The sequence below is a fragment of the Pogona vitticeps genome, chromosome 2, assembly GCF_051106095.1.
Source record: "Pogona vitticeps strain Pit_001003342236 chromosome 2, PviZW2.1, whole genome shotgun sequence".
Taxonomy (NCBI): domain Eukaryota; kingdom Metazoa; phylum Chordata; class Lepidosauria; order Squamata; family Agamidae; genus Pogona; species Pogona vitticeps.
The window spans coordinates 208,906,406-208,924,836 of record NC_135784.1 but is presented as its reverse complement, the minus strand read 5'-3'; the positions used below and the strand labels follow the sequence as shown (position 1 = coordinate 208,924,836).

The 18,431-nt window shown below is 44.0% G+C and overlaps 1 protein-coding gene and 1 long non-coding RNA gene across 3 annotated transcripts in view; one reads left to right on the top strand and one right to left on the bottom strand.

Annotated features, from left to right (window-relative positions):
- Positions 1–14,723, bottom strand: part of LOC140704807 (uncharacterized) — a 41,008-nt gene extending 26,285 nt beyond the window's left edge. The window contains exons 1-2 of the long non-coding RNA XR_012084245.2: positions 10,166–14,723; positions 1,375–1,443 (exon numbers count right to left, since the gene is read on the bottom strand). This is a non-coding gene — a long non-coding RNA (uncharacterized LOC140704807). The remainder of the gene's footprint in view (positions 1–1,374; positions 1,444–10,165) is intronic.
- Positions 14,724–14,783: 60 nt separating this feature from the next.
- Positions 14,784–18,431, top strand: part of PLPPR1 (phospholipid phosphatase related 1) — a 149,392-nt gene continuing 145,744 nt past the window's right edge. For both annotated transcript variants that reach the window (XM_072991999.2, XM_020791152.3), the window contains exon 1: positions 14,784–15,154. The gene's annotated coding sequence lies outside the window, so the exon portion shown is untranslated. The remainder of the gene's footprint in view (positions 15,155–18,431) is intronic.

The window sequence follows — 18,431 nt, the reverse complement described above, 5'->3', positions numbered from 1 at the left end:
ATTATACGCCTATAGATCTGTACCCCAGGAAAGTACAGGATTTATCCATTTTGAATTACTATTTGGACGAAAAGCTAGATGACCTCTAGATCTACTCCGTCAAAACTGGGAGGAATATAGAGAGCATGATCCTGGGTCAGTTGTCCAATACACTGATGAACTGATGAACTCCTTGTAACAGTCTCTGGAAATAGCAGCAATCTTCTCTTCCCGTAGATGCATTCCCTCTTTGTTGTAATAATCCGTTATGTATTTATCTTTATCTGCATCACTGACACACCACTCAGGAAAGCCTGAGGCTTCATGTTTGTGATGAAGGTGTAGTTCTATGTATTCTGAAAACAGGCCTGCTGATCTGTTTTCAAAATGCCACACTTCATAGATTTTCACAACCCTGTAGCCCTTTGCTATGGCTTCATTCAGCTCGATAGTACACCATGTCCCCAGCAAGGCTCTCCTCATCAGAATGCTGACATGAATCTAGCTGATGGCCTTCTGCACAAGGGGCACACAGCGCAAACATGAGTTTTCCACCAACCCTGGAGGGTAGCACTAGGAAAAAGAGGCCTCTTGATGGATAGATTTAGCCTTTACAAAATGAAAGTATGCAGACACAGGTTCAAAGTTCTCAAAAATGATTTCGGGGTGACCCAGAGGATACTCTTTAGTTTTGTTGACATAGGGGTAAAGGCTGGTAAAATCATAGGAATTAATCTGCTCTCCATGTTTAGGCCCGTAGTACAGACAGACAGCATTTGTACAACCCCCAAAGAGAGAGTCCCAATGGTTCTAAGGGCTCTGGAAAATCGGCTGAAGCAAGGAATTCTTTGAGCTCTTCATCTGTTTTTAGCATAGCTCTCCACTCATGTTCCCAAACTGATCTGACCTCAAAACCCTTGCTTTTCAGGACAGCTGCCCTTTCCTGTGTAGCATTGTAAAGACAGTTGCCCTTTCCTATGTAGCATTGTATTTTTTTAATTCAAATTTTACAGGCTTGACAGAGAAACGTTTTATAATGATAGCCTTTAAGCCTGGTTAACACAGTCTCTTGAAAACTCTGATCTGATTTTCTCAGTAATTTTTAAAAAATAATAGGTGTTATTAGAATTTGTTACATTTTTTAAAAGCTCAGACATATAATCCACAGTTCTCCTAGTGATGTAGACAAGATGATGCTGGTAAGCAACCAATGTAAGAACATAAAAAATAGTCTTAAAATAGTTTTATCCACATAACATTCGCAGCATTCTTGAAAGGCTGTGTGCATTCCAGACAGACAGACATGTCCCTCTTGACCAAACATTTCTAGGTGGCATCCCATGCACACTTGTTTCATATAACCAGTCAGTGTTTCAGAATTCCATAAAGGCTTACCCTTACAATGGATCTCATGGCCTTGCATTTTTTCAGGGAAGTTCCACTTACTTATAAATGGGAAGGTTCCTGAAAAATCAAAGAGGAGTTTTAACAAAAACATACACAGAGTAATCATATATAGCAACCCTCTGGCACCACCCTTCTACAAATGATTACATACCGATGTTTCAGACAATTTCTCTATATAAAAGGGAGCTTCCATATTGTGGCATCTTTCAGGTTCTTCTAGGCATTGTAGTGATGGAGGCAGCATATTCTCATTATCAGACTCTGTATTCATGTACCACTCTCTGGGGTTGGCTGGGGTTTTGGCATCCAGGTCCTTTTGGCTTTTCACCTTTGGGGGCCCCTGGGTACCAGGGAGCTGGTTTTCCTTGTCCTCCATCTTCTCCAAGCCATGCCAGTCTCTGCAAAGAGCGGCAAGCATGTGCAAAAGGTCCCTAAAATCACCACTGTGGTGTTTCAGCAACCACTGTGGAGTTTCAGCCCCAGGTGGCCTAAGGACATGCCAAGGCATGCCGTATGGCCACCCCTTTTCTAGCTAAACCCCTCCAATCTATCCCTATTGGCATACAGGGCCTTGGGGGCAACATGTCACTTCAGGGGCTAATCCTGAGGCCGCACTATGGTCACGGGGGACCCTGGCATTTATGAACCCCTCCTATAGGCCCAGGATGGTCTTACCAATCCCCTACATCACCCTAAAGCCCCACCCACCCAGGAAGAGGGTCCTGGGTCAATTCTTGACCCTTTGTCCCACCTCACAGGGGTGGTGCACCTCTCAAAAGTGATTGTGGTGAATGCTACATATTATTACTACTTTGGTTATGGACAACAGGAGCTGTAGCCCAACAATATCTGAAGGACCACAAGTTGCACACCAGTCTAATAGATTCAAAAGAGAATACCAACTGTTCCACAAGTTCTGCTGCTGTTGGTCTTATTCAGTAAAATTACCATTAGGATGCTAACAAAACCATTTGCCAAATTAGAAAAGTAGGTCTTTTACTACAGCTTTTATTATGACATACTTGTATGGGTGGCCCTCTGCCCCACACCTGGCATATTTACATCTGTACGGATAGCTAAAATAAAGTGGTTGGAGCAATTAGGAAAAGCACTGCAAAAATTATTGTGGTGCAGTGAATTAAACCAGGAATCTGGAACTGCATAGGAAACATCTAAATTAAAATCCTTGCACAGCCATGCAGCTTAGAGGGTGACCTTCAGATGGGTTACACACCCTCTTGCTATCTGATCCATCTTCAGATCCACCTGTCTGCTTATATTCTTAGCTCCATGCATCACAAATTTCCTTCTCTTTGAGTAGTTTTGACTTTGAGATATCAATCATTATTCTCTTAAGGTTATTGAAACCATCTTTCTTGAACTTTGTTATTACAACAAAGAGGGCGTGCATTATATTGCTCTCAGCTCTCCCAAAAGGGGGAGGCAGTCATTCCCATACAAAATTTATATTATTTCTATGTCATTGACCAGTTTTATTCTGTTAGTGAGGATCAGATCCAGGATAGCTGTTGTGAGGAATTTGTTGGACCTAATGCCGTAACGGGGATTGGTGAACACCTTTTGCCTAGACCTCCTTGCAGCTCCTCTACATCCCTTTTTCTTTGCTCTGTTTGTTCCAGATTTTCTGATGTAAAAAAGTCACAGTGTTTCACATTGTATCTACCAGATATCTGCAGTGAAAAGTTCTTGAATTCAACACCTGATTGAGTTCAGGAATTTGTTTTCAGAACAAAACTTTGTAGAAGATGTCACAGAACAGTGGTGAATTGAAAGGTAGCAACCACCCATATGGCGCTGCAGTCACATGGGGAAAGCTTAGAGTTTCCAGAGTGGTGGAGAACATTAAAATAATTGTTCCTGTGATTTAGGTTATAAAACTTTGGAAAACAATTTGGCAATGTATGGTTTCAAGACTGGATACTGCACAGCGGAAAGTCTGTTTATATAACTTGGGTTTACAATTGGCAAAGCATTAATCACAGAAGCCATGGCTAATTATAATCCTCTTTCATTTTGCAACCTGCAAAAAACATGTCTCAAATATGTATGTAATGCTAGCAGTAAAACCAGAGCACCCCTGAGAGCAAGATGCTGTTTATCTCTACGCCATAGTAAAATGGAAAATTAGGCTATACAACTCGCTGGCAGATAATGTGTACACACACATGTACATACACAAATGCACAGATGGGGGAGGGAGGGAGAGGCTAATGCATCTGTAAGAGTAGCTTTCTATGCAACCCGTTTTCTCAGAAAACTACTGCTTATGCCTGTGGTTTCCAATCTTGATCACCAGATGTTCTTGGACTAAAACTCCCATAACTTCCACTAGCTGTGATGGTCTGGATTTGTGAGAGTTGTAGTGCAAGAGCATCTCAGGACCCAGAGTTAGGAACCACTGGCTATGCAGTGTAATGGTTCTGAAAGCCATTCCTATATTTAAAAGGAAGGCATGTTATATAAATTTATGAGAAAGAAACAGACACCAGCTAGTTTGTCTCATGACCCTTATATTTACTGAACTGGAACACCTTTTGGTTGCGCCTCTTGTTTAATTTCCTGCTTTCTCCTTTTTCTTCTTCTAAGGAGTCTCTCCTCCCATTAAAAAAAAAAATCTTCACATTAAAACTTCTTCTGGGGCTGCCTGGCCTACTTTAGGCTAAAAATAGCCCTTGCTGCTGCTGTTCCTTCATGCAAACGCTACAAGACCACCCACACTCTGAAGAAGTCTGTTCCCTCACTGCATCTCCTTGAAACAGTGAGTGAGCAAGCAAGCAATCATTCTCCAAGTTCAAGGCTCAATTCAATTTCCCAAATCATTTCTGCTGTGTGACACTTTTCCTTTAAAGCGAGTGGCACAAAAAACAGAGAAAAGATATGAAAAGGGCCTGGAAACAGGGTTACAGAAAAGGCAAGGCAAAATTAGCGTCATCTGCCTACTCTTGCTTTAAACCAGTGATTCCAGAGATGTTTTTGAACTACAACTCCCAGAAATCCTGGCCAGGACAGTTCATGGTGAAGGCATCTGGGAGTTTTAGTCCAGGAACATCTAGGGATTCAAGGTTGGGAACCACTGGGATAGATTAAGGGGTTTGTGCACTGCTTAGCATCTTTCTCCTTTCCATAATTTGTAAAACAAAAAATAATTCTGCATGATAGTATAAAAATTATATTGCACAATAAGTTTTGCAAAAGCTTAGTACAAACCTGCGTAATTCATACACTTCATACAGGCTTTTACTTCTCTTTCACTTACACCCACAGCCTGCAACCCTAGATTTGACACATTTTGTCTGCACACCTTTGCCTAGCCAGCACAGCTAGTGGTGAAGACTTCTGGGAGTTTCAGTCCAAGAACACCTGGGGACCCAAGGTTGAGAAGCACATACATCATATCCTTCAAACAGGGCTATGAAGCAGACTGAGAAAGATCAGAAAGAGACAGAATGGAAATTGAAAGGTGAGAGATGGCTTTAGGCTGGAAAGTGGCAAGCTACGAGCATCAACAGGTAGGTCCAAATGGGGACAGGCCTGCTATTAAGTTGAAGAAAAGGGCTATTTCAAGGAGGTGTAAAGGTAAAGATTCCCCTTGACAATTTTTGTCCAGTCGTGTTCGACTCTAGGGGGCGGTGCTCATCCCCGTTTCCAGGCCATAGAGCCAGCATTTGTCCGAAGACAATCTTCTGTGGTCACATGGCCAGTGCGACTTAGACACGGAACGCTGTTACCTTCCCACCAAAGTGGTCCCTATTTATCTACTTGCATTTGCATGCTTTCGAACCGCTAGGTTGGCGGGAGCTGGGACAAGTGATGGGAGCTCACTCCGTTGCGTGGATTCGATCTTATGACTGCTTGGTCTTCTGACCCTGCAGTACAGGCTTCTGCGGTTTAGCCCGCAGCGCCACCATGTCCCTATTTCAAGGAGCCAAACTGGAATGTGATGGAAATGGACTTGTGATTAAGGCATTTTTGTCATTATGGCATTATACTGCTGAGGGCCTCAGGTCCTAAAATAATTTGACCTACTTTGGATACTGTGCTTTTCAGCTTGGTGGAAGAGAATCCATTTCATGTTCCACCTCTACCAGCCAACTCTCTTAGAAGAGCTTTTTACATCATTGTTTGCAGGTTCTGCTAGTGCACAAGGACAGTAGCATTGTTGGAAAGAGGATTCTGAGATTTTTTAAATCCAAATATATATATATATTTCCAGACTCTGATCAAGGCTAAAGGTTGCCTGAATCTTAATTATGTGACCAATAGAGATTAGCTTCTTTTTCTTTTGTGTACTCTTTTGGATATTCTTCTTCAAGAATCCAATAAAGACTTTTCGACATAAAATCAAATGCAATGATGTTCAGACATTGATTCTGATGAGGCGTCGACTCTAAGCAATTCACTTATAGTGGAATAGCTGAAGTGTATGTAGGTTGTAGACAGATATGAATCTGACATGAAGATAATGCACAAGATGGGTAATTATCTTGCAAATTCTCTGAGCTTATAAATTATTTGTAAGACAAATTCTTAGTGTAGGACCAGATCCTGCTCTTTTTGGATATGAGTAATCCTTTTCATCATTCAGCTGGCTGGATAGCTTGGTGGTTTAGCTATCTGCCTGCAGAGCCAGAGGTTAGGAGCTTGATTCCCCACTGTGCTTCCTGAGAGGAGAGCCAGCCTGTGTAGTCATGGATAATTCAGAGAAGCTATGGGCTATGCCGTGCAGGGACACCCAAGACGGACAGGTCATAGTGGAGAGTTCTCGTGGTGGCGCTGCGGGCTAAACCGCAGAAGCCTGTGCTGCAGGGTCAAAAGACCAAGCAGTCGTAAGATCGAATCCACGCAACGGAGTGAGCTCCCGTCGCTTCTCCCAGCTCCCGCCAACCTAGCGGTTCGAAAGCATGTAAATGCGAGTAGATCAATAGGAACCACTTCTGTGGGAAGGTAACAGCGTTCCGTGTCTAAGTCGCACTGGCCATGTGACCACAGAAGATTGTCTTCGGACAAATGCTGGCTCTATGGCTTGGAAACGGGGATGAGCACCACCCCCTAGAGTCAAACACGATTGGACAAAAATTGTCAAGGGGAACCTTTACCTTTACTTTTTTATGGGCTATATCATGCAGAGACACCGAAGACGGACAGCTCATAGTGGAGAGTTCTGACTAACCGCGATCCACCTGGAGCAGGAACTGGCAAGCCACTCCTGTATCTTTGCCAAGAAAACTCCATGAAGAGAAACAAAATGCTAAAAGATATGGCACTGGAAGATAAGCCCCTCAGGTTGGAAGGCGTCCAACATGCCACTGTGGGAGAGCAGAGGACAAGGACTAATAGCTACAGAGCTAATGAAGTGGTTGGGCCAAAGCCGAAAGGACACTCAGCTGTGGACGTGCCTGGAAGTGAAAGGAAAGTCCAATGCTGCGAAGAAAAATACTGTATAGGAACCTGGAATGTAAGATCTGTGAACCTTGGGAAGCTGGAGGTGGTCAAACAGGAATGGAAAGAATAAACATTGACATTCTGGCCGTCAGTGAACTAAAATGGATAGGAATGGGCGAATTCAATTCAGACGATTATCATATCTACTATTGTGGGCAAGAATCCCATAGAAGAAATGGAGTAGCCCTCATAGTCAACCAAAGAGTGGGAAAAGCTGTACCGGGATATAATCTCAAAAATGATAGAATGATGTCAATACGAATCCAAGGCAGACCTTTCAACATCACAGTAATCCATGTTTATGCACCAACTACCAATGCTGAAGAGGCTGAAATTGACCAATTCTATGAAGACTTACAACACCTTCTAGAACTGACACCAAAGAAAGAAGTTCTTCTCATTATAGGGGACTGGAATGCTAAAGTATGGAGTACTTTAAAAGAAACAACAGGTAAGTTTGGCCTTGGAGTTGAAAATGAAGCAGGGCAAAAGCTAATAGTTTTGTCATGAGTACAAGCTGACCATCACAAACACTCTTTTCCAACAACACAAGAGGCGACTCTAAACATAGACATCACCAGATGGGCAATACGAAATCAGATGATTATATTCTCTGCAGCCAAAGTTGGAGAAGCTCTATACAGTCAGCAAAAACAAGACTTGGAGCTGATTGTGGCTCTGATCATCAGGTTCTTATAGTAAAACTCAAGCTTAAACTGAAGAAAGTAGGAAAAACCACTGGACTATTCAGGTATAATTTAAACCAAATTCCTTATGAATACACAGTGGAAGTGAAGAACAGATTTAAGTAACCAGATTCGGTGGGCAGAATGCCTGAACCACTATGGATGGAACCTCGTAACATAGTACAGGAGGCAGCAACAAAAAACATCCCAAAGAAAAGGAAATTCAAGAAAGCAAAGTGGCTGTCCATCGAGGCCTTACAAATAGCAGAGAAGAAAAGGGAAACAAAATGCAAAGGAGATAGGGAAAGTTACAGAAAAAATTGAATGCAGACTTCCAAAGAATAGCAAGGAGAGACAAGAGAGCCTTCTTAAATGAACAGTGCAAAGAAATAGAGGAAAATAATAGAAAGGGAAAAACCAGAGATCTGTTAAAAAAAAAATTGGATATATTAAAGGAACCTTTTGTGCAAAGATGGACATGATAAAGGACAAAAATGGTAGGGACCTAACACAAGCAGCAGGCATCAAGAAGAGGTGGCAAGAATACACAGAGGAATTACACCAGAAAGATGTGGATATCCCGGACAACCCAAATAATGTGGTTGCTGACTTTGAGCCAGACATCCTGGAGAGTGAAGTCAAGTGGGCCTTAGAAAGGATGGCTAACAACAAGGCCGGTGGAGGTGATGGTATTCCAGTTTAGCGATTAAAAATCTTAAAAAGATGACACTGTTAAGGTGTTACACTCAATATGCCAGCAAGTTTGGAAAATTCAGCAGTGACCAGAGGACTGGAAAGATCATTCTATATCCCAATCCCAAAGATGTGCAGTGCCAAAGAATGCTCCAAGTGCTGTACAATTGCACTCGCTAGCAAGGTTACGCTCAAAATCCTACAAGGTAGGCTTCAGCAGTATTTGGACCGAGAACTCCCAGAAGTGCAAGCTGGATTCCAAAGGGGCAGAGGAACTAGAGACCAAATTGCTAACATATACTGGATTATGGAGAAAGCCAGAGATCTCCAGAAAAACGTCTACTTCTGCTTCATTGATTACGCCAAAGCCTTTGACTGTGTGGACCACAGGAAACTATGGCAAGTCCTTAAAGAAATGGGAGTGCCTGACCACCTTATCTATTTACTGAGAAATCTATATATGGGACAGGAAGCAACAGTTAGAACTGGATATGGAACAACTGATTGGTTCAAAAGGCTGTATAATGTCTCTCCCCCCCCCCCCCCCCCGCGTATTCAACTTATATGCAGAATACGTCATGCAAAAAGCTGGACTGGAGGAATCCCAAACCAGAATTCAGATTGCTGGAAGAAATATCCACAACCTCAGATATGCAGTTGATACCTCTCTGATGGCAGAAAGTGAAGAGGAATTGAAGAACCTCGTAATGAGGGTGAAAGACGAGAGTGACAAAAATGGTCTGAAGCTCAACATCAAAAAAACTAACATCATGTCCACTGGTCCCATCACCTCTTGGCAAATAGAAGGGGAAGATATGGAGGCAGTGACAGATTTTACTTTCTTGGGCTCCATAATGATGACAGCAGCTACGAAATTAAAAGACGCCTGCTTCTTGGGAGGAAAGCAATGACAAACCTAGACAGCATCTTAAAAAGCAGAGAGATTGCCTTGCCAACAAAGGTCTGCATGGTCAAAGCTATGGTTTTTCCAGTAGCAATGTATGGAAGTGAGAGTGGGACCATAAATAAGGCTGACTACCGAAGAATTGATGCTTTTGAATTGTGGTGCTGGAGGAGACTTTTGAGAGTCCCCTGGATTGCAAAGAGAACAAACCTATCAATTCTAAAGGAAATCAACCCTGAGTGCTCACTTGAAGGACAGATGCTGAAGCTGAGGCTCCAATACTTTGGCCATCTCATGAGAAGAGAAGACTCCCTGGAAAAACCCCAGATGTAGGGAAAGTGTGAAGGCAAGAGGAGAAGGGGACGTCAGAGGACAAGATGGTTGGACAGTGTCATTGAAGCTACCAATATGAATTTTACACAACTCCAGGAGGCAGTGGAAGATAGGAGGGCCTGACATGCTCTGGTCCATGGGGTCACAAAGAGTCAGACACTACTTAATGACTAAACAACAAAAATTAATTTTGAGATAAATGTTTTGATGAAATATAGACATTGTGCCAAAACAGAAACATGCAGAATTACTTTATAGCAAATAGGGCTACCGGGTTATCTGTCTCTGTGAAGTATACATTGAGTGTCAGTATCAGACCAAGGTTTAAAAATGCAAGAAAGGCTATGCCAAGCTCTGTCTACTCCTATATTCTATTCCCACACCATCTAATCAGATTCTTAAGGGAAGTCCCAAAGCAGGACTTGAGTCATTTCAGAAAATTGTCTGTCCTGTACATACTTGGAAATGCCAGGGTTGAGTCTAGCACAGGTATTCTACCACAAACATGGTCACTGATGAACTGGGTAAAAAGAAAAATGCAACACCTCTGAAGCATATACAGTGATGCTTGCAAGACGAATGCCTTGCGCAACGAAAAACTCGCAAGACGAAAGCGTTTTACGATTTTTTTGTAGACATATATGAAATGCAAGTGTTCTTTATTTGGATAGTTGCTATTATTTAAATAGATCTAGCTGACCTGTGTCAGTCTGTTGTTGAGGTTCTACACTTGAGGGGCCTCTTTTCTCTCTTATGATTTTTTCTTCTTCTTAAGACCAACCTAAACAGTTAAATAGAAGACAGCTTCAGGAAAAGGACTAGACCATGACACCTCTTCAAACAAAGGACTACTTTCTGTAAAATACAACACCTCACAACTCTTGCTACTGAGCTACAAACCTTTTTAAAACCACTGCACTGAAGGCCAGGCTTGATGCAATGCCATTGTTATCTTGGTTGCACATTTGCACATCATGCTTTAGAACTTCCATATACTTCACCTACTACGTTCCAGCACACTCTGTGACTGAACTCATCCAAACAGCTTATTGTTGTACCAAGAATTTGATAAACCTCTGGCTTTGTGTATAAGGCTCAAAGCTCACAGTCACAAGCCAGGAATTTGTAAGTGAAGGACACAGCAGAGCTTACACATCACCCATTCAGTGCCGATACTCCACAGACTCCTGCAGTACTCTAGATGCAACAATAGAGAAGGTATATCCCAAAGGAGGAGTTGTTCCCAATTTGTGTGGGTTGCTCCTGTTCCCCCCCCCGGCAAACAAATTAGCTAATTTAAACAATTCAACACACAACATATTAGGGATGTGTATCTGTTTCAGAGTAAGAATCCAAATGCTGGTTAGTTCAGTGGTTTAGATATGTGAGCCAGAGGTTAGGAGTTCAATTCCCCACTGAGCCTTCCTTGACAGGGGCTGGACTCAATCCATAGGGTCCTTCCAGCTCTGCAATTCTAAGATGATGATGATTAAATCACTGAGTAGTGATATTTCTGTGTTTCTGACTCAGCTATGGGGTTGTTTAAGAAACCTTCATTGCTCTCTGGTCAATTCTCCAGCCTCTAAAAATCACTGAAGTTGGATTTGTTGTTTTGGTAGTCAGAATTGTTGAAAACTGGGAAGGGGGACCTTAGTGTAAGTTGCTACAGCAAAAGAAGGAAACATTGACAGCTGAAATCCCAATAAAAGCTAACGCTCTCCAGGAAATTCTAATTGCTGAGCCCCTGGGAAAGGTTCAGATCAACCTCACTGGACTCCATATATTTTTGTTCACCTGACTAAGCATTTCACATCCAGGCACAGCAGAAAGAAAGTTCTACATTGTTTACTAGATTGGTCACATTCTAGCATTTCCTTCCTTTTAGGTATCTGGCTACCCTGAGCCTTTGTTACACTGACTCTCTTGTGCAGGCTTTGATTGGATAAGTCAAAGTAATGCTAGGGACTAGGTTTCTCTTGGTATTTTCAATTTTCTTTTCTTTTAATGCTTGCAAGCATTTGACTTGGTTAGCAGGGATGGCCTTTTCAAAATACTTCCCAAGATTGGATGTCCACCTCATCTCCTTAACATCATCAGGTCCTTCCACGATGGAATGAAAGGCACTGTAGTTTTTGACGGCTCAACATCAGATCCCTTTGACATCCGAAGCGGAGTGAAACAGGGCTGTGTCCTCGCACCAACACTTTTTGGGATCTTTTTTGCTGTCATGCTGAAGCATGCCTTTGGAACTGCAACAGAAGGTGTCTATCTCCGGACTAGATCAGATGGAAAGCTCTTTAATCTCTCTAGATTGAGAGCGAAGACTAAAGTCCAACTGAAATGCATGCGGGACTTCCTCTTTGCAGACGATGCAGCCATTGTTGCCCACTCAGCTGAAGACCTCCAACAACTCATGAATTGTTTCAGCAAGGCCTGCCAAGACTTTGGACTAACAATCAGCCTGAAGAAAACACAAGTCATGGGCCAGGGTGTGGACCCACCTCCCTCTATTACCATCTCCACACAAGAATTGGAGGTTGTTCATGACTTTGTGTACCTTGGCTCAACCATCTCTGACACCCTCTCTCTAGATGTCGAGCTGGATAAATGCATTGGGAAAGCAGCTACCATGTTCTCTAGACTCACAAAGAGAGTATGGCTCAATAAGAAACTGACAACACATACCAAGATCCAGGTCTATAGAGCCTGTGTCTTGAGCACACTCCTGTACTGCAGTGAGTCCTGGACACTTTGTGCCCAGCAGGAGAGGAAGCTGAACACCTTCCATATGCGTTGCCTCCGACGGATTTTTGGTATCACCTGGCAGGACAGAATTCCAAATAGAGTAGTTCTACAATGAGCTGGAATTTTCAGCATGCATACATTACTGAAACAGCAACGTCTACACTGGCTTGGGCACGTTGTGAGAATGGCTGATGGTCGGATTCCAAAGGATCTCCTATATGGAGAATTAGTGCAGGGAAATCGCCCCAGAGGGAGACCACAGCTGCGATACAAGGATATCTGCAAGCGGGATCTGAAGGCCTTAGGAATAGACCTCAACAGATGGGAAACTCTGACATCTGATCGTTCAGCCTGGAGGCAGGCGGTACATCACGGCCTCTCCCAATTTGAAGAGACCCTTGTCCAGCAGGCTGAGGCAAAGAGGAAGTCACAAAGGAAGCAAAACCAGGGAGCTGGACAGGGGACAGATTGGATTTGTCTTCAGTGTGGAAGAGATTGTAACTCTCGAATTGGCCTCCTCAGCCACACTAGATGCTGTTCCAAGTCCTCCATACAGAGCATGCTACCATAGTCTCTCGAGACTGAAGGATGCCTACACAGTGCTTGCTCCTGACTAATGTAGGGTGGATTCACTGAAGGGCAGGAGCTGAGCAACAAGTATGAGAGCAAGTCTCCCTACACGTTGAAGGCTCGCCATGTTCCCAGATTTGATGGCACCATGTAGCGCTTTCAATCCCAAATTAGAGGTCTTTGTTTTCCCCATGCAGTTTCTCTCCCCAATCCAGAAACATAAAGACCTGAGAATAAGCAGTGCAGGCCACCTTGAAAACAGCTCAGGGCTGGTTAATCCCAACCTGTACAACAGGTTGTTTTGATGCAGATCTGTTTTGACCAATCATTCTTTGCACTGCCCTACAAAATACTACTGGTAATTTATTTTGGTGAGAGAAATGGCAATGGGGCAAACATTAATGGAGAGGACACATCCTGGTCACTGACACAGATGGCTGTGTTCCTTGTTGCTGCTTTCACTTGTGTTCACTTGGTTCTCCAGACAGCGTGTTAGACTGATAAAGTCCCACCTGCATGTCTTAAAATCAGGGCCAGCCCAAGACATTCTGCTGCCTGAGGCAAAGAACAAAATTCCCATTCCATACACAAAACCTGACCAGACTGGCAGATGAATCTTTTCTTCAGTACTGTAACCAGCCAGTATTGTCTCTCCTCCATTTGAAAACAGAAGGCTTGCTTAAGGGATGGAGTCCAGGTTGCACGCCACGCATCTCACTTTTCCACATACTCTTCCGCTGTCTCCAGCATCTGAAACCTGGTGTGCCCACGTCGCTCTGTTTGCATTCCCACAGTGGAGCTTATAAACATTTCATGTTGTGCCATAAATGGCTGCTGAGTTAATAAGAATTGCACTCCGTCATCCTGGGGGGGAGGAGCCATGAAGAGCTATGTCTTGATTTCAAACAAGATTTTTATATTGATTGGTGTAAAAGTATATTTACACTTTATCTTTACTGATGTCAGGGTAGAGCATGATGAGCAGGAGAATAATCTTACAACACAACATAAAACAAAACCACTCCTGGTTATATATAAATAAGTACTAGCTATTTTAAAGGCCTAAGTCGGCTGTTGCTGCAGAACATGGTTTTGGTGCCCTGTCAGCCTGCAAACCTCGCTCTCTCTCTTAGCAACAGCATGCCTAAGCTTTGTGCCTCTATGACTGAGGAAGTGGACTTGATTCTCGGAAGCTCACATCAAAATACAGCAGCTAGTCTTGAAGATGCTGCAACATTTTTGCCTTTTCTATTTTCCTTTTAATTATTTCTTGATCTGTATGCACAGACTAAGGGGGCTCCCTCTTCTAACACGAAGCTTTGCCTCTGTTTTCTCTTCCTCCCCCACAATCCATTTATCTTTATTATTAGCATTACTATTATTCACCTCTCGGAGTGAGTAGCAGCCAGAACTGGACAACGAAGCTAATAGGCGGCTGGTGACCCCACCGAGGAAGGTGACACACCAGCCCCAAATTTGTAGGTGAGCTACGGTAAAGACACCGTAGCAAAAGGTGGCACTCGTATCACCTGCAAGGATTTCTCTCACATACACGAACACAGAGAGAAGTATGGTTTTCCCACCCCAATAAAACCACGAGGAAAATGGGGGAAGGACTTTCATTTTCTGTCACTGGAGCCGCACGAGAGGCTCCTTGCGGTGGGAAAAGCTCTGCGTGTATCCAGCCGGGTGGGGCGGCAAGTCCTGGAGGCAGGTGAGGGAAGCTTTGGGAGCGGGAAGCCGGCTTAGGGGTCGTTTCCCGCCCCCTCCCCCAAGCCGAATGCGACACGACGGAGGGCGGGAGAGAGCCCCGCTAAGACCCTCCAACCTCCGCGCCCAGCGCCACGCCCCCCTTCCCCGATAGGGCCGAGCCATTGCCGCCGCCGGCGGCACACAGGAGGTGGGAAAGCGCGAGGGAGCTTCCCTGCACGCCTCAGCGAGCGCTTAGTGTCCCCCCCGCCGCCCTGCGCTTGCGCGGTCCTTCTTCTCTCTCCCCCCCTCAAGTCCCCATTCCCTCCTCCCACTTCACTCAGCTCTCTCCCGCTTTCCTCCTCGCCCGTTACTTCGCCTCTTGGGAAGCCGACCCCGCGAATCCCGGACCTTGCGGGCGGCGGCGGCGCGAGGGTCGCCCTCGGAAGCCATGGCATAGCCTCGCCGCCCGCCCCCCCCCCCGAATTAAAACAAAACGAAGAAATAAATAAACCCGGAGCCGGGGCGCTGCCGGGCGAGCCTCCTTGCAGACGCCGACAGGGAGACCCGGCTCATCATGCAGTGGAGGTCTCCCGGCGGCCGCGCGCGTGGAGGTGGCTGCTGCTCCTAGTGGAGGCGCCGCCGCTCGGGGAAAGCAAGCTGCACGCGTGGGAAGAGCCGCGAGGTGAGGCGAAGGACGCTTCGGGGGTCTGCGGGTTATTTTTGGGGAGGGGGGCGATCAGTGGCATTCCGACGTGGGGTGGGAGTGTGTGCGTGCGTGTGTGGGGAAATATTTGCTCCTGAACCTTGCCAATGGATTGCCTCTCAAACGAGTGCGAAGGGAGAGCTGGTGATGGTGGCTTACCGTGCCAGATTTCTGGGCAGGAGAAAAAAAAAGGCAAGGATGGCTTTTCCCAGTAGGATCAGGTGGGGGGCCGGGGCTTGTTTCTGCAGTCCCACCAGGAAACTTTTTCGTTTTCGTCCTCCAATGGATTTCCAGAAGGGAGCAAAGGAGGGTCACGCAGAGGGCACTTGTTGGGATGCAGCAGAACACTGAACGGGACGTGATTTATTTTCTTCTCGCTCTTTTTTCCCCCTTGTCACATGGAGGAGCGTGAGATTGTGTGGTTGTGCAGGCAGCGCACGCGGGACGCATGAGGGAGGGCATGTTAATAGCCGTGCGCCCATGTGAGGTTTGTGGGTCTGTCTGCATTTCGGGATGCGTTTGGCAAGGAGTGTGTGTGTGTGCGCGCGCGCGCCTTTGTGCATATGCGTTTGTGCGTAGCAACCTGCATTGGGGTGGCCGTCTACATTTTCCTTTGTATGTGAGGGTCACTGCTGCACGCCTGGTTACTTTCTGGTTTCCAGGGCGGGCGGATGATCAGAAGAGAGTGCCTCTCTGGACTCTTGTGGATTTTGCTTAGGATTTCTTTGTGTGCGCAACTGGGCTCCTTATTTGGGATCATTTGCAGGGAAGGTATATATTCCACCAAATGGCAAGAGGTTTAGCGTAGCGTGGGACAAGAAATAAGTGTCCTTCATGGAAGTGTTTGGACTTGAGAGTTCAGTTTAAGAAAAACAATCCTCCCCAGCATATTTACAGTAGATCTGGTGTTTGATTTGTCTGTAAATGTACATTGGTAAGCACTGTGTGCTGTCTGTCCTTCCCCCCCCCCGTCTTCCCCCCCCCCCATTGACCTTAGGCTGTGTTGTGTTGGGAAGCTCACACGTAGCTGCCTCAAGAGACTCTACCTAGGGTCGTAAGTGTAGTGGGCAGGAGAAAAGCTGGTGTTTCTTGTGTGACCATTGAGCTTCCAGAGGTTTCTTGCCAGGCATGAGCCACAGTCGCCAGAGGTGAAGTTTAGAGGCAGGGCACCAATGGACAATGAATTTTGCCACTGAGGTCTGGGTTGGAATCCTGATTCTCAATAAGAAAAGCTAAGGTGGAAGGGAATCAATGCAATCCACCTGGTACCCTTAAGATGTGTCGGAATATAACTCCCACCATTTCCAGGCAGCAGCAATCATGGTGGTTGAGGATGATGGAAGTTTATTTATTTATTCAATTTATACCAAAGTCTATTGTAATTAATCCATTTCATCTAGAGAGATCCAGCGTGGGCAAAATTAGTGTTATTGATATATCTGATCTCTTGGCATCTTTAAAGGGTATGTTAAGCTGTTTGTTTAAATTATTTCTGTGCTGCTTTTCTCCTCATAGGGGATCCAGGGTGGCTCCCAGCAGATAAAAAAAACAAGCAACAAACAAAACAACAAATGAAAAAACACAGTATAAATTGCAAAACAATTAGACATTCCTTAAGATTTTTTAAAAATATGTATAGTAATTTTTAAAAACCTAAAAGTTAAAGAGCAGCATTCCTGAGATAACTTATTGGTTATTGGAAAGACTGAAGAGGAAAGTCTTTCCCTATCAATGGAAGAACAAGAGGAAGGAGACCAATCTCCCTTCTCAGGGCAGTTATTTCAAAGCCTGGGAGCAGCCACTGAGAAGGCCCTGTCTCGTGTCTTCACCAAGTGAGCTTGGGGAGGTGGTGGAACTGAGAGAAGGTTCTTAATTCTTTTCCTTTGGATGTATTCCAATAAGAATACTGTACTATGAAACTGATTATTTTCTCTCTGTTCTTAATATTCCCAAGGAAAATCAGCATTTTTAATGAAACCAAGCTTTGGTTGCCTGAGCATGAGAGCATCATTTCCATAGTGAGAGATGTTACAGTCCATGCTAGCCTTGGAAGTGTTGCATTTTGACCTGGAAATTGCTCCTTTTCATTCAGATGACCGAGAGTCAGTTATGGTTCTTTAGTGGTCTTATTTCCTCCTGGCCAATGAATGTAGACTGTAGAATGAGACTTGATCATTCCTGAGCAAACATTTTATTACTGAAAGCAAAACAAAAGTATGATGCACCTTTGAGGCAAACAAATTTATATCAGCATGAGCTTCCAAGCCACCAATTTCTTCAGAAGTGTCCTCAAAGACTGGATTGTTCTCAAAGAACTCACTCTGAAATAAATTTGTGAATTTTAAAGATGGCATATACTTTTGCTTTGTCTAAAAAATGCTACTTTTTATTTCTGTCCATGGCAATCTCTGCTTGTCACCATCTCTAGTTGAATGAATATTTGCACTCACCTTACACAGCAGGAGGTTTGGTGCAAGCTGAGCTTCCTGGAAAGATGATCTTAACTCTTTGATATTAGTCCTTGGAAATGGACTCTGTGTGTTTCTACCTTTTGAAGTGAAATAGCTGAGATTAACACATAAAAATGTAATAATAATAAATTATCCTTTAGCTTTGATCATCGTAGGATAATTCAGGCAATATTGGGAAAATTTATATACAGTATATGGTTCCTAGTTTTGGAGTGAATATTCCCATCTTTTCATTTTTTTTTCCTACAAAATTGAAACTAAAATACAAATTCAATAGTGACTACACATAGTATACAATTAACTCTCCCCACCCATGCTACCTTTCTGTCATTTCAACCTAAAATTGTTGACTTATCACAGCATTGTCTGTATTCTTGGTTATGAAAAAAAAAAGAGTGGGACTGGACCATTTTTGCCATCAATTTGGTGGATTATTGGGAAGGGCAAATGAAGTGGAACAGGAATACTTCATTTACAATGGGAGTGCTAGAAAACTGAGATGTTTAACTCTTAAGTTGCTATAAAGCTTCTTAAACTCTACCAAACATGGAGGAGAGATCATTTGATTGTGTGAATAATATATTTTTAGTTTGGCACAACAGTGGTTCTCTGTTGCTAAGAAAGGGATAGTACATGATAAAGAGTGAAGAACAGGCTTAGTGCCTGAAGCAACAGGAGGAGAGGTGAAGGAATGTCTCACAGGTATATTTTGGAATGAGGTTTTCCAAAATAGGGTTTGCACCACATCTCTCCCAGTTCAAATAATTGTGACTCAGTCTAGTGTG